This window comes from Castor canadensis, chromosome 11 (assembly GCF_047511655.1).
Source record: "Castor canadensis chromosome 11, mCasCan1.hap1v2, whole genome shotgun sequence".
In the NCBI taxonomy this organism is placed as follows: Eukaryota; Metazoa; Chordata; class Mammalia; order Rodentia; family Castoridae; genus Castor; species Castor canadensis.
In genome coordinates, this window is record NC_133396.1 from 130,387,584 (window position 1) to 130,415,344 (window position 27,761).

A 27,761-nucleotide genomic window follows, 5' to 3' on the forward strand; every position below is an offset into this window, starting at 1 on the left:
GACATTTCTCACTGTTATTACAATGAAGGGATTGGATCTCAGCTGATGATTCCTGGGTTTTAATGTCTTCTTTCCATTCTAAATGGCCTGGGCAAGCTGGTCCTCAGGCCACTGAGAACTGTAAAGATCAAGAAATAGTCCCTAGCTGCTGGCTGTCAACTGAGGAAGGTGTGTGTGTTGGGGGTAGCTGGGTGATTTCTGACCTTAGATCTCTAGCTGGCAGGGGAGCCTCTGGGGTCACAAGGCAGCTTTGTAAGAGATCTCCCTGAAGATGGCAAATGTTCTAAAATCAAGTCTGCGTATGTGTTTGGGGACACACTCATCAGGATATGTCTGATGAATGTCCCATGGGCTGGGCTAAGGGACGCTGGTAAAGCACACCTGCCAAGCTTTTGTCTTTCTTCCAAAATCACTGGGCAATGTTTTATGATGGTTGGGGTGGAACACAGAGGTTGAAGTTTGCCCAGGCCCTCAGAGGGCACTGGGATCTGCCTTGGAGAGTAATTGCAAACCACCCTGGTTGAAGGATGGGGGAGGAAATGTAGCATTTCAACATCACTGCTCATGGCGTGGGAATGCAAAGGAATCTCAACTTGACACCAAAGCCGACTTCGGCAGCCCATTTTCGTCTCAGTCCCTTCCAGCCACTAAAGGGGCCCTGTGGTCTGGCAGGAATTGAAGAGGGCTGGAAAGCCAGGAGTCAGCGCTACCTCTGGCTGACTCTCACGGTCGTCCTCTGCACTGGAGAGGCACTGACTGGCCTCAGTTTTTGCCTGTGATTTTTGCCCCTGCAGAACCCTCTGCAGAATCAGGCCTCTGACCTACGTGGCAGATGAGTGGCCTTCCGGGGCTCTCTCATGAGCTGGCCCTAGAGCCCTGACCATGTATTCAGCACAGACAATGGGCTCTTTTCTGGGTCTGTGGAGGCAGAAGGCCCCAGGGACCAGCCTGGGTTCTGTGACGGGGATAAGGGATGCTCCTACAGACTTGCACTGGTGGCCAAACAAGGAGTCCAGGAGAGAGAGGAAAGAGTCGGGTACTAGTTTCACCTGACCGGATTCTTTCAAGCCCAGGAGAGGACTCCACCTCCCAGAAGCTTTCCTGCCCCTGCTGCAGTGACCATTCTACCCCATCCTCCCTTCCCACAGTCCTGAGCTGTGGCAGCTGTTCAGTAAAGCAATTAATAGGTCTGTGAATTAATGAGTGCGGCACCTGCAACCCTCTGCCTTGGACCTGACTTCTAAGTCTTGCAGGAGATGGAGGAGCCTTTTTCACTGGCTTTTTCTTGGGGTTCTTGAATGGCAGACCCCAGGCAGAACCATGCCAGCCCCAGAAGCTGGCACCAGCCCCCCCTTCCCCTCAGCTGGCTTCACAGCACTTTCCTCCAGCACCCGGGAACTTAGCCGGCTCCAGCCCCCCACTCCCCTTCACCCCTTACTGGCCTGCCTTTCGGAAACACCTTTTTCCTGCCCCACTAGGCACTGTGCTTCCTGCACAGGAAGAGGGACTTTTGACTCCAGGGCACTATTTATAGCAGACCTCTCTTCTTCTCAGCCTTGCCAAGGTGAGGGGTGTGGTACAAGGGGTGGGGTGGAGGATGCTTGGGGCTTTCCAGGGTTCCAGCTATCAGGAGAAGGAAGCTAAGGACCCAAGTGTGGGGCAGAATCTAGAGGAAGTATCAAACCTACAGGATGTATCTTCTGATCCCCATACTTGGTTCTCCCTCCTGATTCACCATACCTGTGAGGGTCCCACTGCCCCTCCCAGGTCCTCAGATGCACAGTTTCAGAGGCAGAGGTAGAGGCACAGGCTTTCCATCTGGAGAAGAGTGGAAATCACATTTTGGAGATGAGGAAACAGACCCAGAGGGGAAAGGAGAGATTTAAACAAGGTCACATAGGAAGTCACAAGCAGTTCCCAGGCTAAAACCACCTGATGCTTGCCAACACGACAACTCAGAAGGAGTAACCCACTCAGTCTCCTGAGGCAGGTGCTACCACATGGGCTGAATGTGTCACCAATGAAGATAGCTGAAGTACCAATCCCCAGTGTCTCAGAATGTGATCTTATTTGGAACAGGGTCACTGCAGATGTAAGGCAGCAAGACAACACTGGAGTGGTAGGGGCAGGCTCCTAATCCAATACCACTGGCCTACTTAGAAGTGCAGGGAAATTTGGACAGAGATGCATACAGAGGGAAGATGGTGTGAAGACCATAGGGAGAAGATGGGCACGTAACGATGGAGAGAGAGACTGAGGTGACATAGCAACAGGCCAAGTTAGGCCAAGAAGTGCTGGCAAACACCAGAAACCAGAAGAGCAAGGAGGGATTGGGACCTGAGGTTTCCAGCCTCCATTACAGAGACAGTGAATTTCTCCTTTTTTGTTTTGTTGTTTGGTGGTACTGTGGTTTGATCTAGGGGTTTTGCGCTCACTAGCTGGCGCTCTACCACTTGAGCTACACCCCCAGCCTTACTTTTTAAAAATTTTGGAGGGGGACAGGATCTCACTGTGTAGCCCAGGCTGGCCTCAAACTCAATATATAGCCTAGACTGGCCTCAAACACATGATCCTCCTGCCTAAGGCTCCCAAGTGCTGGAATTATAGGGGTGTACCACTACACCTGGCTGAATTCCTATTGTTTTAGCCACTCAGTTTGTAGTACTTTGTTACAGCATCCTTAGCAAATGGGTACATGGGATTATACCCACTTGATAGATGAGGACTCTAAGACCAAGTCATTTTTAAATAAGTTATACACAAAGACATACAGGAAGGATTCAACTCCAAGTGCAATGCTCTTCCAAAAAGACTCATCACAAATGCAAAAGGGTGCTATTTTGATTCTCCACTCTGTTGTGTCCCTTCCATGTTCCACAGTCATGGAGCCCTGTTGGGTTTTCCTTTGTAAAACCTCTCCCACCCACCCTTCCTGTCATCTCCCAGTAGGGCTTCTTCCCTGGCTCCAATGTTCCATGTTGAAACTGACAGTAGATCTGCTGGCCCAACTCTCCTTCTTTCAGGCACATTGTTATCAAATGCCTCTGGGTGCTGGGTTCCTTAGTGGGTTCTGGGTTCCTATATGTGCACAGAGTTGACAGAACCCTACCCCTTGGATGTCCCCCTGTTAAGCACTGCTTCAACACTTCACCTCCCTGCTCTGAGCCTCTGGTCTCCTCTCACCACGGACAGCTCACATCCTGCTCAAGCCCCTTTTCTTCACATGTAGGGCCAGACACTCCTGCCCAGTGACACATGCTAGCTCAGTTCAGGTCACTGAAAAGCCAGGGGCCACTCTTCCTGCACTTCCAACTCTAAGAGATAAATGTGGCTGCATCCATGAAGGTAAAAGCAGACACTGTGGCCTTTTATAGGGAAGCCATGGAAATGAAAAGTAGTCTGGGAACAAAGAAGGGGACATTGCAAAGACTTCTAAGGACCCACCAACCTATTTTCGCTCTCAAAATCTTGTCAAGAATTGTTTGGTAGATTGACTTGAACAGTGATTAAAAGGATCCCCCATAATCCTGCTGTGATACATTCAGACATCAGAAACAAAAGGGAAAACACTGCACCACTGAACATGGATGAATCTCAAAAAACAGGTTGTGCTAAGAAGCCAGACCCCCAAATAGAACATACTGCATGATTCCATTTATACAAAGTTCAAGAACAGGTAAAACCAACCTATGGTGTTAGAAATCAGCATGGTGAAACAGCGATGGTGGTGGTGAGGGCAGTTGTTGACCAGAGGAATAGGGGCTGTGGGCTCATGGAAAGGCTTTATATCTGGATTAGGGTGTGTGTTACATTCATTTGTTAAACACATATGGAACTGGACAGTTAGAGGAAGTCTGACCAAGCACACTCTGGTTTGGGGGAATGCTGCTGCAGGTGAACTGACACTGTCACCACTTCCTTCCACTTCCTTCCACTGTCCCCCTCAGCTGGCTCTAGCTCAAGCTCTGCTCAGTCCCCTGGCTAAGCCTAGGCAGTGGCACAGGGCTTGCTGCAAAGAGACAGATGGAAGCAAACAGAGCGTGGCCATGGACCACTGAGCCCAGCTCTCTCTGGCTTTGTAAGTCAGGCCTCTTGCCTCACAGGCATCCAGACTGAGCCCTCCCTCGTGTCCTATTGCCATGGAGATGGCCCCTGCCTGTCTTTTGGCCCACAGGCCTTGAGTTCTTCATTTCAAATCTCTACCTTCCAATATACCTTACCTCAGGCACATCTGCGACTCCTCCTTTGGAAGCCAGGGCTATTTATAATGTCCTGAAACCAGGCCTGGGCAGATAATGAACTGACATTGCCAAAGAAAACCCCATCACCTCCAGGGCCCTATAGTCTGGAGCCCAGCAGGGTCCAGAGGGACCATACATCTTAGAGCCAACCCCAGATGCCCTCCACCCTGTCCCTCTGACCCCCAGACAGGGAGACATACCCCCTGCCTGGGGTATAAACACTCCTTTGGGGATAAATCTGCCCAGAAGTATAGTCTTCAGGGATGGGAGCCAAATGTTTGAGGCATCCTTGGCTTACTGTCACTTTCCTGTCCCACCTATCCCCTCAGCAGGCTAAGCATTCATTCATGAGAGAACAGTGAGTCCTGGGCTCCGGATCAAAGGTGATGCTGATGTCTACATTAACCTTAGGCCAGAGGACCAGGTTCTACTTCTAGGACTTAGGTCTTCACAATTCTGTGGGTTCCCATTTTATAGATCAGGACATTGAAACGCAGGGAAGTTGTAGGAACCCCAGTCAGGTTGACTCCAAAGGCTGTTCACTTTCCCTCACACTCTCACTTCAGAGGCTCAAGGCCAAAGAGAGGTTGAGGAAGCAAGGAGGTGGCCTGAAAGCCAGCCAGGGAAATGCAAGAGCCAGGCCACTCATGTAGCCTGGAGAAAGGCGGAAGGACAGTCATTCCTGTCTGTCCCTTAGCTAGGCTGAAGAGTAAAAGTATCCTTTACCCTGAGTAGTCAACCTGCAAATGCTTCCTGATCCCCTACTGTGTGCCAGGACTCATCTAAGCCACTTCCTCGTTCCAGGTCCTGCTGAGTGTGGCCAGACGGCCGCTCTCTGCCTTGGGCAAACTCTTTCAGCATGCCAGCTCCAGCCCGCCATCCCAAACACAGAGGCCTTTGTCTGGGCCTGGACGTGGGTGCAGGAGGGTCATGGTCTCTGTGGCTGGCTCAGCGGCAGGCCTTCCCACCCACTTCCCACAGCACCCCCAATCCTGTGGTCACTTTCTGAACCTCCCTACTGGCCTCTCATTTCTTTCTGGCCAGGGCTTGAAAGAGGAAGTGAGGAAATGACTCAGAGATGTGATGTGGCATCTTTGTGATGACATTTTGTTAAGGAGCTTGGTAATGAGTGACCAGAGACAGGGTTTCACAGGAGATGTGTAAAGTGTGAGGGCCAGTTTATTAGCTCCAGACTAGCTAAAAGTTTAAGCAAAAGAGTTTTAATGGGTTTCCACCCTAACATAGACCTAATTCATGTACAACAGCTATTTTCAACTCTGAAGAGAAAATGAGAAACAGAACTCAAAACACAAGCCTTTTACATTGTTTCTTTGACTAACTGGGTAAAAATGAGCAGAAATAATAAAATTAGTGATGTATTTTCACATAGCCTTTATTGAAAAATAAATCTTGGGTTGGAGGTGTAGCTCAACCTGCCTGAGGCCCCCAGTTCAATCCCTAGCACCAAAATTAACAAAAAAAGAGAAAAGAAAAGTAAATCTTAAGTGCCTGTCAAAATAAATGTAATAGCAAAACTAATAAGAAAAAGTCAATATGATTCTGCATTTGTATAACAGACACAAATGCTATTGCTCAGTTATATGGACCATTAAGAACCCTGACCTCCTCTGCCATGTGTGGCCCTGGGATGTACTGGAAAGGACCAAGAGCAGCAGTCAGAAGACCTAAGTTCCCCACCTGCTTCTCTGAAACTGGGTGGCTTTTGGCAAGTCACTTCTCGCCTCCCTGAGTCCTGTTTTTACCACCTGTAGAAAGGGGAATATTTGTCCTGCCAAGCTCACAGGGCTGCCATGAAGAGTGGATGAGGAGCTGGGTAGAGTAAGTCACTACAGAGCAACTGTCACAGTGAAGGCCTGAGGAAGGGCGGTGACAGGATAGGATTTGAGTCAAGGGATGTCCATCAAGTTTAGCTCCACCATCGGAGTTAGGCTATGACTGGACCCAGGTTAGTGTGGATCTCAAACACTCCCCCAGGAATACCTTCAGGGACAAAAATACCTGTACCTACTACCCACCTTACCTCTTCCCAGTACAGAAGGCCCAAGGCCAAGGAGCTATTCAGAGGTCAGCAGAAGAGGCCATGGGTTCCAAAACACAAAAATAAAACTGCAAAATTGGAATTAATTGAGATTTCATAAAACATCTGTAAAAGGTAATGTCAACTGCATCCACATTTAAATTTAGTTTTCACGAAAACACACACATTTGGAAATAACTTTGTGGTAAAATTTTTCTCACTTCCCAATAATTTCTGCATACATATCAAGAAGTAGCCAATTTTAAATGATTAATGGATGAAATGCCAACGTCCAAATACTTTTAAAGGTGAAATTATACAAATCTCCAAATATTTTCCAACAAAAACATGAACACTTCAGGTAAACCGGGGCGAGGAAGCATCTGCTGGGTGTACTGGGTCCTGGGCTAGAATGCCCACGGGCGCCCAGGTCTTAAGAGCACCCTCTCTGGTCCATCTCAGCATTGCAGAGAAGTTCCCCAGGGCCAGGCCCTGTGTCCTGCTTAGAAATCAGAACGTCTGAATTCAAAGCCTGCTCTTGTCACCACTATCACGGGTGACCCCCATCAGAACATAAGAAGTCCTTAGAACAACAAGCAACTGTTTGCTGTACCATCTCCTCTCAGCCCCATCCTGTTATCCAAAGAGTTTTGTTGTTGGCTCTTTGGGTGGCTGCACACCTATCCTCTAGAAAACATACTAACAGTTGTAGTCCCTGTTTTGTCACCTTTTGACAATGTCTATCATCACCAGACAAAATAAATGAGGATGACCAACTGCATCCACATTTAAATTTAGTTTTCACCAAAGTGCATTCTACTTGGAAATAACTGTTAAATCCAGTTCCCCACAATTTCTACCTACGTACCAAGAAATAGCCAATTTTAAATGGTTAATGAATGAAATACTAATGTCCAAATACTTTTAATAGAAAAATTCTTCAAACATTTTCCAACAAAAACTAAACTCAATTCTCTCCTTCTCTTCCTTCCAATACTTGATTTTAGTTCGTTTTACTGACTGTTTTGCACTTTGAATCTTAGAATTCGGTTCCTTATCTTATAACACTTGGACAGAGAGGAGGGGATTGGAGACCCAGCTCCTCTCCGGCTCCTTTCCCACAGCTCGGCTTCAGTCAGCTAGCCTTTTATTAATTGCCCAGCAACTGCACCAAGAATATTGAGCTTTGCTCAGAGATTACAATAAATGTCACTTCCACTATCTGGCTATGTGACTATGTTTACTCCCAGTCTCAGAGGGTCGGTCTCAAGTTCACTTTCCTCATCTGTAAAACAGGGATGGCATAGCTGTCTTAACACCTCATCGGGCCTCGTGAGGAGGAGAAGGAATGCGAATGACACCTCGTGAATGGCTTTGACACAGTATCTTTTTATACTTACAACATGACATGCAGCCTGAATGGTAATCATGGCTCATATGACCTGGATGACTTAAATAACTCTCTGAACTGTTCTTTTTTCACCTGTAAAATGGGGAGAATACTAACACCTATCTCAGTTATTGCACAGACTAGATTAAATGATATCAATTGAAAGGTTGTCTCAGCTACTCAGGAAGCTGAGGTGGAGGGATTACTTGAACCCATGAATTTAAGAACAGCCTGGGCAGCACAGCAATATCCTGTCACTACATAAATAGATTAATTAAATAATTAATTAATAACATGCTTCTCAACCAGTGCATGTCTATCCCAATTTAAGGGATGATGACCTTACTTCTCTTCTTCCTGGAGACAAAACTTCAATTCAGGCCTCAACACAATTCAGGCTACGAACTAAGAAGAAATGCACAGAGCTCTCTAAAGGTTACTCAGGGAATGACTAGGGATTTGAGTATGGCCCATCTACTGAATAATTCTGTTAAATCCAATTTTCTTTGGACTGCACTAGGCTTTGAACACAAAGCCTCACGTTTGCTAGGCAGGCTCTCTACCCACTGAGCCATGCCCCTAACGCTTTTTGCTTTAGTTATTTTTCAGATAGGTCTCACGTTTTTGCCTGGGGCTGACTTGGGACCAAGATCCTCCTATGCTTGAATCCCACTTAGCAAGATCCCACTTAGCTTGAATTAGTTGTTTGACACCAGGACGACGAGTGTATTTGTGGAAAGGAGGTCTCACTTTTTTTTGAGGGGGAGGCCTGGGCTAGCCTTGAATTGAGATCCTCCTTGATAGTTGCCTCCCAAGTAGCTGGGATTAGAGGTGTGTGCACCACACCTGGCCCTCAGTTAAATCTAATTTTATTGGGTGTTATTAAAGTTCTGTGGTTATGTAGAAGAATATTGTTGTTTTTAGGAAATATGGACCTAAGTTATTAGGGGTTAAATGATATAGCATCAACAAATTATTATCAAATGGCTCAGAAAAAAGTATTACATATAAACAATGAATATTTAGATTTGCTGTTAACATGTTGCTACATTTCTCTCTCTCTCTCTCTTTCTCTCTCTCTCCCTCTGTGTTTCATATAAGAAAATGAGAGCTCTGTGTAGGAAAATTAGCAATCAGCGTTGAGTCAGACATTCATTGTGCTACCCTTCCACTGCTCTCATGATGTGACAGCTTTCCAAACAAGACCTGGGCAGGGGGGACATTACCACAATGGAAAACACCTTAACCATCTCCTGTTCCCCAACTCCTAGCACTAGGTGTGTGCCCTGAGGACATGGCCTGTACACCCTTCCAGTAAGAGAAGTGAGCTTCACTGCTGTCCCCTTAAAGCTCCTGGGTACAGCTCACAGTGCCCAGAGGTGATGCAGGGCATGATGGTCTGGGGGTCATTGTAAGTATGGGGGGTTGGGGTACACAATCAAGCTCCTTCAAAGCTTTGGGGCAGGAGAGCCAGGCAACCTCAGAGAACCACCCAGAGGAGAATGGAGGCAGGCAGCTGCTGGGTTTGGGTCCTGGCTGGGACTCTTCAACCGTGTGTCTTATCAGCTGTCTTGCCTTTGTTCAAAGCAAAAGGAGGACAACAGTTGGCGTCTTGGCACTACCCAAGACCCAGTCACTTCTTCCCAGTCTACTCAATTATCTGCACCAATGAGCTGGGAAAAGAGGCATTGGAAATTGGCTTCAGCAATAATTTATTGAGGACCCATTTTATGCTATCCTTGAAGTCCACCAAAAAATTAGATAACACCAAAACAAAACGAAGCAACCCAACAAACAGTATGAAGCAAAAGATACACTTGGCCTTTCATTGCTTTGTGGCTTCACTTATTCCTTCCCAGACAGCCCAGTTCCCAGGTTTTCAATCTGAAAATGGAAGGGGAGGACTGCTTTGCCTACTGACACTAGGCAATGGAGAATGCCTATGATGATCTGTGCGAGGGAGCCTGGAACTGGAGCCCTGATTTCTGGACACCGTGGAGATGAACTTTAGCTTGTTCCTCAGGCCTGAGTAGAAATCAAAGAGCAAGGAAGAGGAGGACATCTGACTTTTACTTAGCACACACCTTTAGCGTTCTAGGGACTAAAGCCAGGTCATTCGGGGTCTCACTTGACTCATGCAATTTTCTAAATTTGCCATTTAAAAAAAAAATTTCCATGGGGCATGTGTCAAGTACACAGGGAAGGGGTGGAAGCAGGGTGGGGAAAGAGGTAAACTCAGGCAAGCTGGGAAACATGGTCCTATGAGAAAGGCATTGTCAGTCCACATTTCCTGGGGAAGAAACTGAGTCTCAAAAAGGTTCTGCAGCCTCCCTCCATCACACAAGCCGTAATAACAATGCCGATGTGGAGGGACTAATGTCTATCGCCAATAGTCTCCGTGGGATAGACTTTACATGCAAAGTCAAGAGTTGAACTGTGACTCCAAAGCTGGCTCATTTTATGATCCAAAATCTTGCAAATACATCATACATCTTCCCTAAATTTCCTGATTTAAAGGAGACAGGGCTGCTGAGACCAAGGAGGGAAAGATGGGGACTGACACTTGCTGTTAGCTATCGAGCTGACAAATAGCAAAAGGCTGACATTTGACGGGCAATTACACTATTCTGTATTGCTGATTTTGAATATCCCTCACTTTGTGTGTGTGTGGGGGGGGGCGCTGCATTTCGGTGAAGCCCACTAACCTTTTGGTGTCTTTCACTAAGTGGGTAGAGATCACACCCATTACAGATTAATACAAGGAGGAACTATGAAAGACAGAACTGTATGACTATGACATAGGATGGTTTCAGATCACTGTTGTTAGGAGTTCCCCAGCAACAGGGTTGTCTGAGCTGGATGTGTCCTGGAAGGGAGGTCTTGGAGGGACTTGATCAGTGTAGGGGTGGGGGATGGGGGCACTACGTGACACTGAAGGTTCTTTCCAACTTCAAAAGCTTCATTTTATGGAAGTTCCCATTTGCTCTATATTTGAATGGATTTTAAAATCAGGGAAGGTATGTAAAGTGGGTCAGTACTACTGACCAGATGGGGAGGGAATTGCGTGACTAAAAGCCGTGACCAGTCAAGGGTTCCAGGGAGCAAATCAGCTCAACTACAGAGTAGTTCTAACCCTCGCGGTGCATCAAAATTACCAAGGGAGGTTTTTAAAACTACAAATACTGGAGCAGTATGTATTTCAAGACAAATGAAGCTAAGCCTCTGGGGATGGCCCAGGAGTCAGCAATGTTTAAAAGGTCTCCAGGTGACGCTAATGCATCACCAACCAGGGTGGAGAATCAGTGAGCCAAAGGAAAGCACGTTCACACCGAGACTCTGCTCATCACTGCCTCTGAAAACTTTCCAGTCATGCCTGATACAGGGCATCTGTGGGAAATTGTTTGGAAGACAGGATGATAAGGCCTTTTAACCCTGAAATGCCTGAATAATTGACTTTTCTAGTTATTACAAAGTGTTCACAAATTTATAGAGACAGCAAATACAATGGTGGTTGCCAGGGGCTGGAAAGGGGAGAGTGGGGAGTTATTCTTTAAATATAGAGTTTTAGCTTAGGAAGATTTAAAAAAGTTCTGGAGCCAGCTGGTGGCGATAATCCCACAACAATATGAATTATCTAATGCCTCTGAACTGTACACATAAAAGTGGTTAAAGTGATAAATTTTATGTCATATATATTTCACCACAATAAAAAAGTTTTTAACGTGTTTTTAATTATAAAGGAAGATATAATTAGCACACATCAACCCATCCAGCAGTAAGTATGTGTTTTTACCATTGATTTGGTGACATCAAACTTTGCAGCTTATTAAAAAAAACAAAAAAACCCTTTAGAGAGATTTGTCCCAGGAATGCAAGGGTGGTTCAACAGAAGAAAAAAAATCGATGCAAGTGACCACATTACCAAAATGAAGGAAAAAAACAAGCCACGTGATTACCTCAAGTTGTTTGGGAAAAAGCACTTGACAAAATCCAGCACCATTTTGCAATAAAAAAACACTTAGAAAACTAGAAATAGAAGGGAATTTCTGCCACATGATAAAGAGCATTTATGAAAATCCCTTAGCTAGCATCAAACCAGTGGTGAAAGGTTGAAAGCCTGCCCCTAAGATGGGGAGCAAAAAGGGGACACCTGTTTCCACTGCTGCTACTTTCACTGTAGTGAAAGTTCCAGCCAGAGCAATTAGGCCAGGAAGAAAAAAAAAATCTAAATTAAAAAGAAGGAAGTAAAACTATATTCACAACTGATGTGTTCCTACGTATAGAAAATTCCAAATAATCCATATCCAAGAAAAAGTCTAAAGGTAATACACTCAGCAGGTACAAGATCAACAAACAAAAATCAGCTGTGTTTTTATACACCGGCCATGGACAATCCAAAAAGGAAATTAAGAACCAATTCCATTCAGGAAAGCTTTCAGAACATCTGAGTCTTGGCCATCTGAATAGTCTTGTAGAGCTTTGAAGTGGAAACATCTTGTTATGAACAGTCCATGGTGGGGTCCACACGCATCAGTGCCTTTCATTTTTTCATGCATATTAGTGCATATCACATTAAAATTAAGTAGAGCAAATAGATTTGATGAGGAGGGCAGTACAGGACATGCCTGAAAAGTGGAACCACATCCATGGGTCTATCACAGTTGACCTAGGTCTCAGCCATCCTGCCTCCCTTCATGTCTCAAGAGTCACAGGAAGCTTGGAAGTAAAATCCCAGGCCCTTTGGAGGAAACCAGGCCTGAGTCAGCCTCTCTAGGAGGTGGAGGGAACAGATTTAGGCCCAGGAAACCATTCACTGAGAACCACATTTTTCACTTAAAAAGTTGGTGGGATTTTTGTTTTTTTTTTCAAGTTGAAGAAGGAACTAAAAGTGTTTTTAATTATTTGTTTTTGTAACTAGGGGGCCAGAAAGATGAAGTGATTGCCAAGTATTGCCACATTTCTTAGATCTCCATGTTCTAGAGACTAAAGCTGCTAGCTGGTTCCATCACAGAGATAGCTCTTTTTACCCCTTGCTGTGTTTCTGTTCCTCTCTTGTTAAGTAGCATCAGCTGAGATCTATGGATGGGAACACTGGGGACAGAAAATAGTTAAGTGCAAGGAGGCGATTTTCTAAAAGGGTACAAGCCCTGGATGGGGAGCCAGAGGACCTATGTGCTAGCCATCCCATCCTGCAGGAGGCCTTGATTCTTGTCTGTGAAGGGTAGGCAGGCAGGGCTGGAGTTGGGAGGGACAGAGAGCCTTTTGACTTTAATGTTTTAGTTTTTCATAAATGAACCCTTCAGGAATTCAAAAGAACTTTAAAAGAAGGGGGAAATGGTATTGATTGAAAATGGATGAAAAGAGAAAGAGAAACAAACCTGAAAAGATGGACTGGAGACTTTTCTGATCTATATCAGTGTTTTCTACTGGGCCAAAGCTGAGTTGAGGGCTGAGGGTGTAGCTCTAGTGGTAGAGCACTTGCCTACTATGCCTAAGGCCCTGGGTTCAAGCACTGGGAAAAACAAAACAAAACTGAGTTGATATCAAAGGCTCATGTAGATTTGGGGTAGAGGGCAGATTAGGCAAGGGAAGGAAAAACAGCATTCCTGTTTTCAGTTTCTCCAGACCAAGGCTCATCAAAGAAGGCAGACCTCAGAAATCAGCCTCATTCCAGAGCATAGGTTTTTTGGTTTTTTTTTGGGGGGGGGAGGTTGGAGGGGTGGGAGATCATATAGAAAACCAAACAACTCCTAAAGAATAAGTAAATGGGCACTTGAGTGAGATGAGAGGCCTCTGGGGTGGTACTTAGATTTTTTTCCCCTAATTTTATTAATTCTGCAAACACTTTATAAAGTGCCTACTGTACCGGATGCTGCAGGTGGGGGCAGGGCTTAGACATTCACAGGGAGGTAAGGCACCTGCAATATGCACCTACTCAAATGTCTACAATACAAAGCAGAATGTTGAATCTGCCCTCAGGGAGCTGGGTTAAACTCCTGGAGGAGTTCAGGTTAGAGGCTGTTCTCTCTTACCTGGGAACTTCAGGTAAAGGACCCTAGAGGCTGCCTTTGCCAGTAAAAAACTCATCATGGAAGGGGAAAGCCAAAGTTACAGCCATTCTCTCTGTCTGTCTTCCCTGGACCAACTCAAAGATACACCAACCAAAATTCAAAGCAGGGTAAGAAAAATTCATAAGCAAGCTGGAGTCACATGTATCTTTGGCCTGAAGGGAGCCAATGTCTCCCGAGTGACAGCTCTTCTTCCTTGGGGAGGCTGTCCTTTGTTGAAGTCTCTCTGTCTCCTTACAAGTGAGTTGCAGGGGACCTCAAGTTGGGAGAACAAGAAAGAGCTCACAGGAGGAAAGCCCAGACAAGTCCACTGCTTTTACAGCAGGAACTGGCCACAGGCTTCTCAGCCCTGCATTTGAAGCAGCCAATGGTATCCTAATCACTGAAACAGGAAGCCAGATAAACAGCATGTTATCAAGGGGGGATCCAGCGCTTCCCTTAAGCCTGCGCCAGCTGCGCCCTGTGACTGTCCTAACAAAGTCCCATTGACTCACCAGCTGATTTTCCTGTGTTCAGCTCTAGGGGACAAGGAACTCTCTCTCTGTTGGGTGGATACTACCATAGTACACTGCCCCAGCTACCCACCACTCACGACGGCCCCAGTTCCTGCCTCCCCTTCTCTGCCATCTGCAGACTTGGCTGCTTCTCTCCCTCTACGACCACTTTTTACAGGCATTGAGCATTAGAAGGGACCACCAGGGCCCAGGCTCCGCGCGCCCTCAGGTGAACGCCTCCCTCGTATACAACCATCCTCTCCCTTCTCCTCCCTCTCCTCTTCTCCCAGACGCCCTGGGCAGGCGCCAGAAAAGGCAGCCTCAGGGAGACGACGACGCGAGGGCGCTTCTCAGCGCATCCTGGGGCCCAGGGCATATTTTCTGGGACAGCCCAGCAAGGTCACTTGCTCCAGCTGTTCCACTCGCGCCTACTGGGATAGGAGAAGGGTTAACTCGTTGCTTCAAAAAAAAAAAAAAAAAAAGGAAGATATGCAAGTGTGTGTGTGCAATAAGGCAACACTTGGTGCCTTTGATTATAGGGACTGAACGCACTGCCAATTGCAGATATTTCACAGGGAGGGAAACTGAGACTCAGAAGGATAGCAGTTGGGTAGCCCTGGAGAGTCAACCCAGGAAAGACGCACAGTCCATGGGGACGTCTAAGCGCACACCTTCCCGGGAAGCCACCAGCATCTCCGGTGTTATTCCAGCGCTTCTCCCGAGCCCAACCCGCAGCCTCCCTCGGGCACCAGGCTCTCCTTCCCGGAGGCTGACTCCAGCCTCGCAGGACCCGCCAGCCCAGCCCGCAAAGTGCGAAGCAGCAGACCCTCCGCCCCGCGCCCACCCGCCGCGCGCCACTCACCCGCGCGCCTGTCCGCTGGGGCTCTGGGTCCACGCAGCCGCCGCGGCGCAGAGTCGCGCATCGCCAGCCGGAGCGGCGCGGTCTAGGCGTCCTCTCCCCGCGATCGGAAAGTTTCCCGGGGGCTCCTGGGGCCGCGATGGCCCCTAGCACGAGTCTCAGCGGGCGCTCTGCGCTCTGGACTCGGGCCTCGTACTAGGGCCGCCGCGGGCCCCGGCCCCACAATGAGGAGGAGGCGGCATCCTGAACAAAGTGCCGTCCCCCGGGCCGGGCGGCCGGGGGCGGAGCCTCGTGACCCGCTGCCCCAGGCACACGCCGGCTGCCTCTGGCGCGGGCCCGGGGAGGGGAGTGCCCGGGGCCGGGGGCGGCGGGAGGGGAGGGGAGGCTTCCGATGGCCCTCGCTGGCCCCCCCACCCCCTGCTCTGTGCCAGTTTAACCCGCAGAGGGGCGGAGGCACGGGTCCCTTCCAGACTTTGTCATTGGAAAGCTATTCCCGTAACCCTTTCCTGCCTTGGCCTCCCGCTCCGCCTCCTCGGCCGGCCGGTCGCAGAAAGGCGGCTGGTTGGTGGCGGGGCTGGGGCCACAAGCTGTCAGGGCAGGAAGCCTTTGCACAATTGAGCCTTTCCTTTGCCCAGGGACCCGCCACCACCACTTCCAGGCAGTGTTTCCCACCCCCATCCCCGCCCCCCATGTCCTCCGGCTGCTGCTGGTTTGGCAGTTTTTTCGGAGAAAGGGACAGATACATCGGTGAGCGTCCCCAGCTACCCGCTTCCTTCCTCTCCGTACCCCTTCAAGAGTCTTGCTGTCTGAGCCGAGACTCTTGAGTGCAGAGCAGAGGGGAGGCCCCAGAAGTGCCTAGCAAACTGTAGGGCTCTCAGTAAACTAAGTGACTTTTTCTCACCTCCCAGACCCAGCCACTGCTCCTCCTTCCAGAGGAGAGGGAGCTGAGGGAAGAAGAGGAGAGAGGAAAAGACCAGACCTTAGGAAGAGTGCATGGGAATCCCGGCCTCAGCACACCCTCTGCCTCCTGACCTGGGGGCTTCCGGGCTCTGCAGCAAGAAGACAGAAGGAACTCAGGTGTCTTGTGCTCCTGGAGCATGCCCTGAGCTATGCTGGGGAGAGGAGTGACTGGGGACCCAGCACATGGGGACCAGACATTTCCCAGCTCCAGCCAGCAAACTTTGAGGATTTATTTCCAGGGTTGGGGTTGTGGGGGCCGGGGTGGAAGGCCTAGAGAAAGCAAAACGCTTACTCCCTAGGACATCTCAGAGCTCTGGCTGACCAAATCAGTCAGTGGGGAACAGGGTCGTGATTAAAGCCCTGAGTCTGTCTGAGCTCCCCTGTCTTTAATCAGTGAATCCAAACAGTGGTTGTAGACATAAGAGGGAGAAAAGGGGACGCTGGATAGTGGACAGTGACATTCAAGATGTTCCCACCCAACCAAGGAAAAGGATTTCTACTTGATTTTTGTGCATGAAGTAAACAAGTTGCCTTTTGGAAGGGTTTGGGGGTTGCAGGGCAAAGCCTGAGATGAGCCTCTTGCCCTGTGTATAATGCCTAGACGTGTGGGCTGTTGTGACACTGCCAGAGCCTATTACTTATTAGCCACCGGAACTTGAACAAGTGCTTTAACCTCTGACAACCTCAGTTTCTTCATCTGCTTTTTTTTCTTTTTTCTTGGTAGGACTGGTGTTTGAAATGAGGGCTTCACGCTTGCAAATCAGGCGCACTACTCCTTGAGCCACACCTCCAGTCCCAGTTTCTTCATCTGTAAAATGGGATGATAATAGTTCTTGTCTCTTGTAAGAGTGCTAGGATTAAATGAGGGAATATATAGGTGACACACTTAAAATGGTGTCTGGCACATAGAACGTACTCAACAAACACCAAGTCCCAAGTCCCACAAGTCTGCATCCAAATTGACATCCAGTGATCCTTAGTTGGAGTCCTTTCTTGCTTTTTACAGTCTCCTTGGCCTGGCCCTTAAGAAGCACTGTCATTGGCCATACCTGTAATCCCTGCACTCAGGAGGCTGAGACAGGAGGACCAAGTATGAGGTCAGCCTGGGTTCCATAGTGGGACTCCTTCTTGAAAGCAAAGAAGAAAAAGAGGAAGGGCAAGAGTGATCACAGGGTGGGGATGGCTGGGCTTCTTGACTCTTCTAGGCCCAGAGACACAAGACTATGAAGAGGGCACACAAATGGGTATCAGAGACTGAACTGCCCCTCACTCATGGTGAGGCTGGATGCAGGGTCCCCATCTGTCCAGGCTAGATGGTACCCAGAGTAGAAATGAAGACCATAGCTATCATTCTGTTACTATTTAATCTTTTCCATCAGTGCATATGATCATTATTTCTCTCCCAGGGTGAGTAGACTGGCTCAAATGGCAGTGTGCCTTCTTAGCAAGCACAAGGCCCTGAGTTCAAACCCCAATGTCCAGAGAGAGACTCTCCCAAGTATGAGTAGCTGCTCATACAAGTCCTCTCTGACCTTGCTCCAAATGTCCTCATCCCAGACGTCCCACAGTGAAATTGTACTTGTTGGCATACATAGGAGCATGCAGACAGTTTGAGGGAAGAGGGATTGAGGGGCCAGTCTGCTCCCTTTGACAGCAGAGGATATGAAGGCTACTGTGAAACTGGATAGGACAGAGTAGCAGAGAGGAGTAGCCAGAAGCCATTATGGACAAAGTACTGTTTGGGTAAGAAACAGGGTCCCCACCCATCCCAGAAGTGGCCTCTGCCAAGTGTCTACCTTGTGAGTGGTTTTGTCTGAACACAGTGATGACTCAGTTGCTCTGAATCAAGCAAATGGATTTTCCTTAAATATAAAAATCAATAAGAAGGAGTGGCAAGGGCTGACTGTGGGGAGCGAGCCAGAAGGGTGCTTGGGACTGAGTGGTTGGTAAGTAATGGAAAGAGAGAAATTCAGGTTCCTGGGCTCACTGCAAAGGACCCTTGGTATGATCACTGCACCCTACCCCCACCGAGAGGGTGACTTCCAGGCTGTGGTGACCTCACTTGAGGCACCTTAAAGCCCTACAGCTCCCCAGCTTTCTGTCCTCTGCTGCTTTGAGCCAATCCTGCTTCAGGGCAGGGATTGTTAACAAGAGGATTACTGTCAACGTGATAAATTGGTTTCAAAAAATCAGCCCAGAAGCCCGTTGTCACCCTCATAGAGGCTCAGACCTGGCCTGAGATGAGAGCATTGGAGGCCCCAGAAAGCATAGCAAATGCTTTTCAGCCAAGTCTTATTTCAGACACAGCTCTGTCTACTTTCCGGGGCTCTGCGGACCAATGCTAACTTGTTTGGCCACCTGGGTTACTTGATATGGGACTTTGGGGATCTGAACAGATTCATAGCTCCTGTCTTCCCCATGACCCACAAAGGGACCATCTTGACCCTTCTGACTCTTGTCCAAGGCTTCCAGGGCAGTTGGAAAGGCCCTTGGCAGGGATGCAAAAACAGTGCTTGGCTTTCTTCAACATTTAATAAATGCCATTAGTACTTTTGATTTCCTCCTCTGAAGCCAGTGGAAAAACACTGGAGCTGGCTGCAGAGGACCTGACTCCATGCCTTGCTTATGCCACTTGCTAACGTCACCTCAATTTGCTCATCAGTAAAAGGGGGCGTTGACACCCAGGGGACATCAATATCCACCTACCAAAGCTGTGAAGAATCTCTGAGCTAATGGAAGAGGCAGTGGTTTATTCAAGTATAAAGGGAAGTGGGGCTCTTGGAGGAAAGCTTTATAGTTCTTACCCCAGCCCCACCCACCCCAGCCCCCAACCAGCTCACTCTGGTTGAGCCCTCAGTTCTGGACAGCCCATTTTTGAATGATAGACATCTGTCTGTCCTTCCTAGGTTGACTCATTAGCCAGCAAGGGGTTTCCTTTGCTGATGGATGAAATGCTTTGCCCCTGCCCCCAGCCTTGGCCACTGTGGTCTCACTGATGGCCCAGGTCCCCATTTATACCATGTGCCTTTGGTGATGATTGCTAGAACTTATGAGGACTCAGGAGAAGCAGTCTGTGGGGAAAAGCTGGCGTAATAATGAGTGTTTTACAAGAGGGAGAGAGTCACTGCCTTATCGGGAAGATGCAGCTTCTCCCTCACTCTGTTACCAGGAATTGAGATACACTGAGAGCCAGAGCAGTATTTTTCCAAAGATGGCCTTTGAAGAGGAGTGTTTCTTTAAGGTTGGCAGGGAGAAATGGGCCCCCTTAAGAAGCCTGGCTCTGGCCCGTGCAATCCTGAAGGAGATAGTGCTGTATGGTTCTCACTGCGTAGCACTTGCTGTGGGCCAATGGCTATCCTGAGTACACCAGCTATATTAACCCATTTAATACTCACAGCAATGTCATAGGTATCAGCATTTTTGTTGCTTCTTAAAAATTTTTTTTTTCTTTTTAAAGAGACAGGTTCTCACTATTTGCCCAGACTTGTCTTGAACTCCTGGCTCATTTGATTCTCCTGACTCAGCCTCCTGAGTAGCTGGGACTACAGATGAGGGTCAATGCACCTGGCCATTGGTATCATTTTTATCTCCCTTTTGTAGGTGATAAAATTAAGATCAAGTGTCTTGTCTGGGTTTCACAGCTAGTAAGCACTAGAGCTAGGATTGGAACCCATGCCATCTGGCCCCTGAGTTGACTGCTGTCAAGGACTATGTTTTTGCAAAAGAGAGTCCACAGCAGCATGGGGGTAGTGAAGGTCCCTGTCATCTATGAGCTACAGTTCATTTTTATTTTCCTCCAGCAGTCCTGGAGTCTGAACTCAGGGCAGGTGCTCTACCACTTGAGTGGCACCTCCAATCTCTTTTTTCCTTCATTTTTCTGGTAAGATCTCACATTTTTGCCCAGGGCTGCTCTCAGACTGAAATCCTCCTACCTATGGCCTCCTGTGTAGCTGGGACCACAGACTTGAGTTACTGTGCCTGGCTTATTCATTGAGATGGGATCTCACTAACTTTTTTGCTTAGGCTATCCTAGAACCACAATCCTCCCATTCCGTGTCACCTGAGTAGCTGGGATTATGGGTGTGAACTTCATGCCTGGCTTCAGTGCATTTCTTTATATCTTTATTAAGGTATAATTTACATATTGTAAAATTTACCCACTGTAAGTGTCCAACTCTGTGATTTGTAGCAAGTTGACAGAGTTGTGCAATCATCACTGCAAACAAGTTTTAGAACACTTCCAAAGTTTTCTTATTCAGTGCATGTTTTAATCTGAGTCTCATTTTCTTTGTAAAATGGGAATGACAGTGCTGGCCCTGTTGGATTGTCAGGGGCATAAAATGAGCTTGTAAATGGGAGTGGTGTTTTGAGAAACATAAGCTATGATGATGATGGTGGTGATTATAATTACTATTGGCATTATCGCTTAGAGTCATTTAAATATCAGCTTTTACAACTGAAAGTGGTTTTAAAGACTTATGTAATCCTACCCTTCCCATTTAACAGATAAAAAAACTGAGGTGCCAAGATGTTCAGCAATTTGTCAATTAAGGACACACAGTCATTTTAGTAGCAGGTCTGGAATTGGAACCCAGGTCTCCTGGTTGGTAGTTTAGTGGTCTCTTATGTCTGGAGAGACTTTCCATCTGAGGCACAGGGCTGTCCTAGTCCAAGACCCCTTTTCCCATCTTTATGGGGTCCTCCAGAGCAATGCTGACTGGCAGGCATGGACCTTGGAAGCTTGCCTGGTTGAAATGTCCAGCAGGGTGGCTTTGGAGCAGAGAATGCAGCTGGGGCAGAAGCAAGGGACAAATTCAATGTGGAGGCTGAGACAGGAATGTCCACTGTCAGAACAGGGAACGCATTGACTCAAAGACTCCAGGACCCTGCCAGTCCAGCATTGGCAAGGCTCTGGGGCTTGCAGGCCCAGCCAGCTTCATTCATGGGCATGTGACTTACTGTCACAGGGTGGCTCCTGCTTGGTCTATGCTTGCAATCTTGACATTGTTAATAATTTAAAACAAAGAATCCCCAGTGTTGTTTTGCCCTGGATCTTGTAAACTGTGCAACTATTTTTGCACATGGGACAGGGAGAAGAGCCAAGATGAACTCTCTTTTGTGTGAGTGTGTGTGGTGGGACTGGGGTTTGAACTCAGGGCTTTGTTCTTGCAAAACAGGAGCTCTACTGCTTGAACCACACCTCCAGTCCATTTTGCCCTGGTTATTTTGGAGAAGGGAGGAAGGGAGAAAGGGTCGAAGGGGCAAGAAAGAAGGAATGGAAAGAAAGAAAGGGAGGAAGGGAAAGGAAGGGAGGGAGGAAGACAAGAGAAGGAAGGAAGGAAGGGAGAAAGGGAAGAAGGGGAAGGAAGGGAGGGAGGGAAGAAGGGAGGGAAAAGAAGGGAGAGAGGAAGGGAAGGAGGAAGGGAGAGAGGAAGGGAGAGAGGAAGGGGAAGGAAGAGAGGAAGAGAAGGAAGAAGGAAGGAGAAGGAAGGAAGGAAGAGAGGGAAGGAGGGGGGAGGAAGGGAGGGAGAAGGGAGAGAGTAAGGGAGGGAGGAAGGCAGAGAGGGAGGGAGGGAAGAAGGGGAAGAAAGGGAGGAAGGGAGGGGAAAGAAGCAAGGAAGGGGAAGGAAGGGAAGAAAGGAGGGAGGGAGGGAGGGAGGGGAGGGAGGGAGGAAGAAATGAGGGAGGGAGGAAGAAATGAGGAGGAGGGAGGGAGGAAGGAAGGAGAAAGAAGGAAGGAAGAGAGGGAAGGAGGGAGGAAGGGGAAGGGAGGGAGGGAGGTAAGAATGAGAAGGAAGGGAGGGATGGAGAGAGGGTCTTCCTTCTCTTTCCATCCTTCCTCCCCTCTTCCCTCTCTTCCTCCTTTCTCCAAAATAACCAGGGCAAAATGGACTGGAGGTGTGGTTCAAGCAGTAGAGCTCCTGTTTTGCAAGAGCAAAGCCCTGGGTTCAAACCCTAGTCCCACCACACACATTCACACACAAAAGAGTCCATCTTGGGCTCTTCTCCCTTTCCCATGTGCAAAAAATAGTTGCACAGTTTACAAGATCCAGGGCAAAACAACACTGGGGATTCTTTGTTTTAAATTATTAACAATGTCAAGATTGTAAGCATAGACCAAGCAGGGGGTACCCTGTGACAGAGGGAGAGGGGAAGAAAGGGAGGGAGGGAGGGAGGAAGTAAGGAAGGTGGGAAGGAAGGAATGAAGGAAGGAAGGAGGGAAGGAAGGAAGGTGGGAGGGAGAGGGAGGGGGAGAGAACAAAGGAAATTGCAAAACAATTCGCACACCATTGTCACTGGGAGTGGGTGAGGGTCTCAAGGACATTCCTGAGAGGAGGAGGCTCTCAGCTGGGCCCTTTAGATTCTTGCCTCTGAATGCAGAACAAGAATGCTTAGGCAGAGACATAGGGCAAGAGACAAACAAGAAATGAAGCAAAAAAGACCAAGTGTGCTTTGTGGGCAAGTATGGGGTGTAGGAAGGGACAGTACACACCCAGACACTGTGTGGGCAGTGTACCAAGTCCTGACATTGAGGGCACTTATTCTAGGTAAATCAGGGCAAGGGTAAGAGGTACGCATAATGAGGCAGTCCCAGGCACAGTGTGGCTTGGTTGGTCGTTATCTCAGTTCTGGTTCTGTGAGGATTCTGGAGATGTTCTTATTGTTGTTATTGCTGTCATCACTTGAGGGGAGCAATCTGGTCCCCATGAGATAATTACTCTTGCTCCAGAGTGTATCCTCATCATCAGAGGTAATTGTCCTCATTTGGGGGTTGGTCTGTCCTGCAAGTCTCTGCTGTTCCTTGGGGATAGTTCTGGTCCCCTGTCATAAAGATGTTATCAATCAATCCTGTCATCCCTGATATCCAGGGTAACTGCTGGAGAGAGCACAAAGCAAAGGAGACACATGCAAGATGGAGGCAGGGATGTCAGGTTATTAATCCTGCTTTAGTTAACTTGTGGACCCAAGTTAGGAATCAGTGCCCATTAGCAAAAGCAGTTTCTAAGTACTTGTTATGCTATGATCCAAAAGATGCCTGACATAACTATATATTTTTCTGTGTGTGCATATTTATGTATATAAATACATTTTGTTTTGTTTTGTTTTTTTGATTTGGGGGGGTCTCACTATTTATGACCCATGTTGGCTTTGAATTTGTGATCCTCCTGCCTCTACCTCTTAGAGTGCTAGTTTTACAGGTAGGTACCACTATGCTCCGCCATAACTACATTTTTTAAGTCTGCAAAGATACTCCAAACTGAAAGCAGTTGTTACTTCTGGGGAGAGTCGCTAAGCTTGTCACTTTTTCATGTATGTTTGAGTTGTTTATTTTCTATAGGAATATGTATTGATGTATTGCTTACATAATTGCAAATAAAATTATACTAATGGAGTCTGCAAGCATTTTCTTATATCAATAAATATTCTCAAAACACTAAGAAGAGAAGTGTCTTGAGAGGAGAAAAAGAAAGAGGTGTAAAGGGGAAACTCTGAAGAGTAGCAGGCAGAGGTCACTAAAGAGGATCAGGCCATGAGAGAGCCTGGGGCAAGAAGGCACACAAGGCAGTTGTGGATGTGGGAGCCCAGAGGCACCGGCAAGGTGTGTGTGGGCATCAGCAAATTGAGGATTTAGAGGATATTGTGTCTATTTTGGTGGGACAGAGGATAGCTGTGAATTGTCATATGAGACTGGACACAGGCAGTAGAGGTGACTCTGGCAGTGAACAGAAATGGATGAGGCAGGGCCAGGCATGTGCGCTTCTACACAGGAAAGAAGAATGGGGTGTTGGATTTTCCAGGGAAACTTGAGGCAGTGTGGCAGGGAACAGAGTATGAGCTTTGGAGTTAGGCTACAATAAAATCCACATTCCCTGCATCCTAACTGCAACTGTCACCTTGGTTTCTCCTCTACGAAACAGAAATGACCTGACAATGCCTATGTGTCAGGATTCTAGGAGGACTGGATGGGATGGTTATCAGTAAGCCAATGCCTGGTTCAGACTAGGAGTCCAAACATATTCCCTTTTTCCATTAATCGATTCTGTATTTGGAGTCTCTAAAATGGCAAGCCATCATTTGCATGTCTAAGGTGCCATTCTTCCAAGCACTTCCCTCTCTGCTTTCTGGAAGAGTTAACATTCTAAATCCCATCCTGCAAAGGCCTGAGCTAAACTGGCCAGGAAGGAAAAGAGACTGGCTGCAGACCAAGAGTTGGAGAGCAAGGTGGAAGAGGAGAAGCCAGTCCTGCTGCTTCCATGCTGCCAGCCAGGCCAGCCAGCCTGACTTTGAATACATGTCAAGGGTCAACGTTTCTAGGAGAAAGGAGCTTTGAATGCTGGTCCCAGTTTTCCCAAGCATTCTCTCACTCTGTTTTAGGACATTCCCCCTAAGTCTGCAGAGTGTGTGAGTGACTGATGGGCCAAGCTGCAGCCTCCTTGAGAGTACAGATGTGTTCAGTAGCAGCTGTAGTCCTGAGGTCACACCTGTTCCTTAGATCAGCTGCCCAGCAAAGCAGGCCAGGTGCCAGGCTTTGGCAAACTCCTCCTTTCCAAAGGCAGGTGGAAAGGCAGGCATCTGCCCATCACAGCAGCTCTTGGAGGCTGCCTGGAAGGGTGTGGGGTCCTGGAAATCTCAGCCAAGACTGTACTCCTCTTCTAGCCCGGCCTTGCTCACAGTTGTACACTTCCCATAGGCCCTGGGTGGTTTTCTGATCATCCCTTCTTGAGCATCTGTCCTATCACATAGGAGTGGAGGAAACTGAGGAGCAAGGAAGGAGGCAGGGAGTCTTGAACCCATGCCTCCAGTCTTCTGAGAATCCTGGAGACAAAGTTTTAAAGCCACGGGGAACTATACTGGGAGGAAGAGAGGGGCTCTGTGAAACTGAGATGGGGCTGGGAGAGGCCAGGGATATGGATGAGTCTGACAACAGATTAGCATATGTTCCTGTCTCAGTCGGGCGGGGAGACCCCAGCTGCCACCCGAGATTCCCACCCACCGAGCGCGCGCCAGGACCGTGGGAGCGCGGCTCGCACGCTTCGCTGAGCCCGAGAGCAACGCGCCCCTTGCGGAGAGCCGGGGTTCTGGGCGCATCTAGGTATGTGGGAAAATTTCAGCCAGACAATTCCAGGATTCACGGCCTCTGACATCCAGACCTACACTACAGGTCGCACGTGCCAAAACACATAAAATCTGCGGGTGGAAAACCAGATGGTGAGCTGGCACTGCTGATGGCTGCATCACACACCCACACCCACATCGGTGCTTTTAATGACCACACGCCCACTCCTCGTCCAGGGAAGGAAATGTGGAGCCGGCAAGCCCAGAGAGAAGCCTACACTTCAGCAGGAAGGTGCTCTCCAATTCCCCAACCGCCCCGAACGCGCCAGGAGAAACAGCACATGTGGCACGTGGCTCCGGGCCAGATGTGGGCCACTGCTGCCCCCTGCTGGCGATCGCCGCTCTACGGCAACCAGGGAGCGAGAGCCCCAGGGAGAGTGGAGGACTGGAAAAACCTTGCAATCTGTCTGGGAGGAGTAGGATGAAATACCCCCAGCTCAGAATCTCCTCATCTGGAGCGTCTTTGCTGAGACCAAGAAGAAATTAGAATAAAACCCAGACTGAGTTTCTGGGAGGAGTGAAACAGACTAACAGCAGGTCCCCTTCAGTCTCTGTGGCCTGGAAAACCCTGCTGCCAATCCTCTTGATACTAAATTGGGAAACCATTAGCAATGCTCCACTGCCAAACTCCACCATTAGCCAAAAAAGAAAAAAAAGGAGAGAGAGAGAGAGAGAGAGAGAGAGAGAGAGAGAGAGAGAGAGAGAGAAGGAGGAAGGAAGGTGGGGGGAGGAAGGAAGGAAGGAAGGAAGGAAGGAAGGAAGGGAGAAGGAAATGAATGAGGGAGGGAGGAAAGAAGGAAGAAAAGACAGCTACATCAATATTTTATTTTTCAATCACAGATTTTTCCTTCCTTCCCCCTCCTTATTTCAATGCAGAGACTTTGTGAAGGTTTAGTTTATTCCCGGTGTGGGTCTGATGTTCCCTTAGACATAAAGCTAAGAATTGAGAGACAGCTTGATGGTCTTGGGAAAACTGCTAAGAAAGCTGACTGCTAGAGAGTCATCACAGAGCTGCCTGTGTGGTGAGAACTTTCAAAAGTCGTTTTTGTGCACACAAAGGGGCAAAGTTCAAGTCTTCTAGAAACTCTACTGCAATAGTCACAGAGATACAAGGAGCACCAGGACTCTGTTTCCAACAGAAGTAGTATGGAAGCCCCAAGGAGAAGTGAAGTCCCCCGTTTTAAAACCCCTTCCTTTCCCCTGCACCCCACTAGCTACAGACTCAGTGCTTACCTTCACTTCCTACAGACCATTAAAGGAGTACGTGCTTCCTCTCTGGACACCAAGCTGGACCTGCTTCTGCAAAGGCACTCATGACCTCATACAGCTGCTTCTGATGTATGCATTGCCTCTCCCTCCCTCCTTCCTTCCTTCCTTCCTTTTTTGATGAGACTGAGGTTTGAACTCAGGGCTTCACACTTGCAAACCAAGCATTCTACCACTTGAGACACACCTCCAGTCCATCTTGGTCTGATTATTTTGGAGATGGGAGTCTCTCAAACTATTTGTGAGGCCTGGCTTTGAACTGCAATCCTCCTGATCTCAGCCTCCCAAGTAACTAGGCTAGCCACTTCAGCGGCTCTTTCTTTCTTTGTTTTTTATGGTGATGAGGATGGAACCAGGGCTTCACACCTAAGCATGTGCTCTACCACTGAGCTACACCCCAGCCTCTAGCTCATATTTTACCTGACCTCTATGATCTGACATTTTCAACACTCACTCATTAATTATTTATATACATATTTTTATGAAATATTCTAGGTATGCAAAAGACATAAAAAATAATATAACAAAGAACTGTTGTAGGATTTTCCAGAAAAACAGAGCAATAGGTGTGTATGAGTGTAGATCGATGGATAGATATAGATAGACAAATGATAGATAGATGATAGATACAGGTAGAGATAGATATAGATAGATGATAGATACATAGATACATAGATAGATGATAGATGATAGATAGGTAAATAGGTAGGTAGGTAGATAGATGGATAGCTAGATAGATGACAGATATGACAGTGAATTGGCTCCCATGATAACAAAGGCTGACAGGTTACAAGGTCTGCAGAGCGAGTCTGAAGCTGGAGACCGAGGAGAGCCAACAGTGTTTGGTTCTAGTCGAAAGGCCTGTCACCTCAAGATGCACGAACAGCCAATGTTTCAGATCAAGTTCAAAGGCAGAAATAAGCTGATGTTCCATCTTGAAGGCAGTCAGGCAGGAGCTCTCTCTGACTTGGGGGACAGTCAGCCTTTTTTGTTTTTTAGACCACATATTGTTAAAGACCCCCACATTAGGGAAGACAGTCTGCTTTACTCATTCTTCTGATCTAAACATTAATCACATCCCAAAACACTGTCATGGAAACACCCAGAATAATGTTTGACAAATATCTGGGCACCTCAGGACCTTGAACTTTCTACATAGCCCAAGTTGAAATCAAACTTTTGATCCTCCTTCCTCAGCCTCCCAAGTGCTGAGATTACAGATATGCACCACCATACCAGGAAAGGGCCACAGTTTTCTGCTTCTTTATACATCATACTGAATATACACTATTACTTTCTTTTTTGGACTCAGCATTACATTTGTAAGG

General features: G+C 47.8%; 1 protein-coding gene across 4 annotated transcripts in view; it reads right to left on the reverse strand.

Annotated features, from left to right (window-relative positions):
- The window catches only part of Nav1 (neuron navigator 1), a 240,125-nt gene extending 224,801 nt beyond the window's left edge, over positions 1-15,324 (reverse strand). For all 4 annotated transcript variants that reach the window (XM_074048655.1, XM_074048654.1, XM_074048653.1 and 1 more), the window contains exon 1: positions 15,094-15,324. The gene's annotated coding sequence lies outside the window, so the exon portion shown is untranslated. The remainder of the gene's footprint in view (positions 1-15,093) is intronic.
- Positions 15,325-27,761: the final 12,437 nt, after the last annotated feature.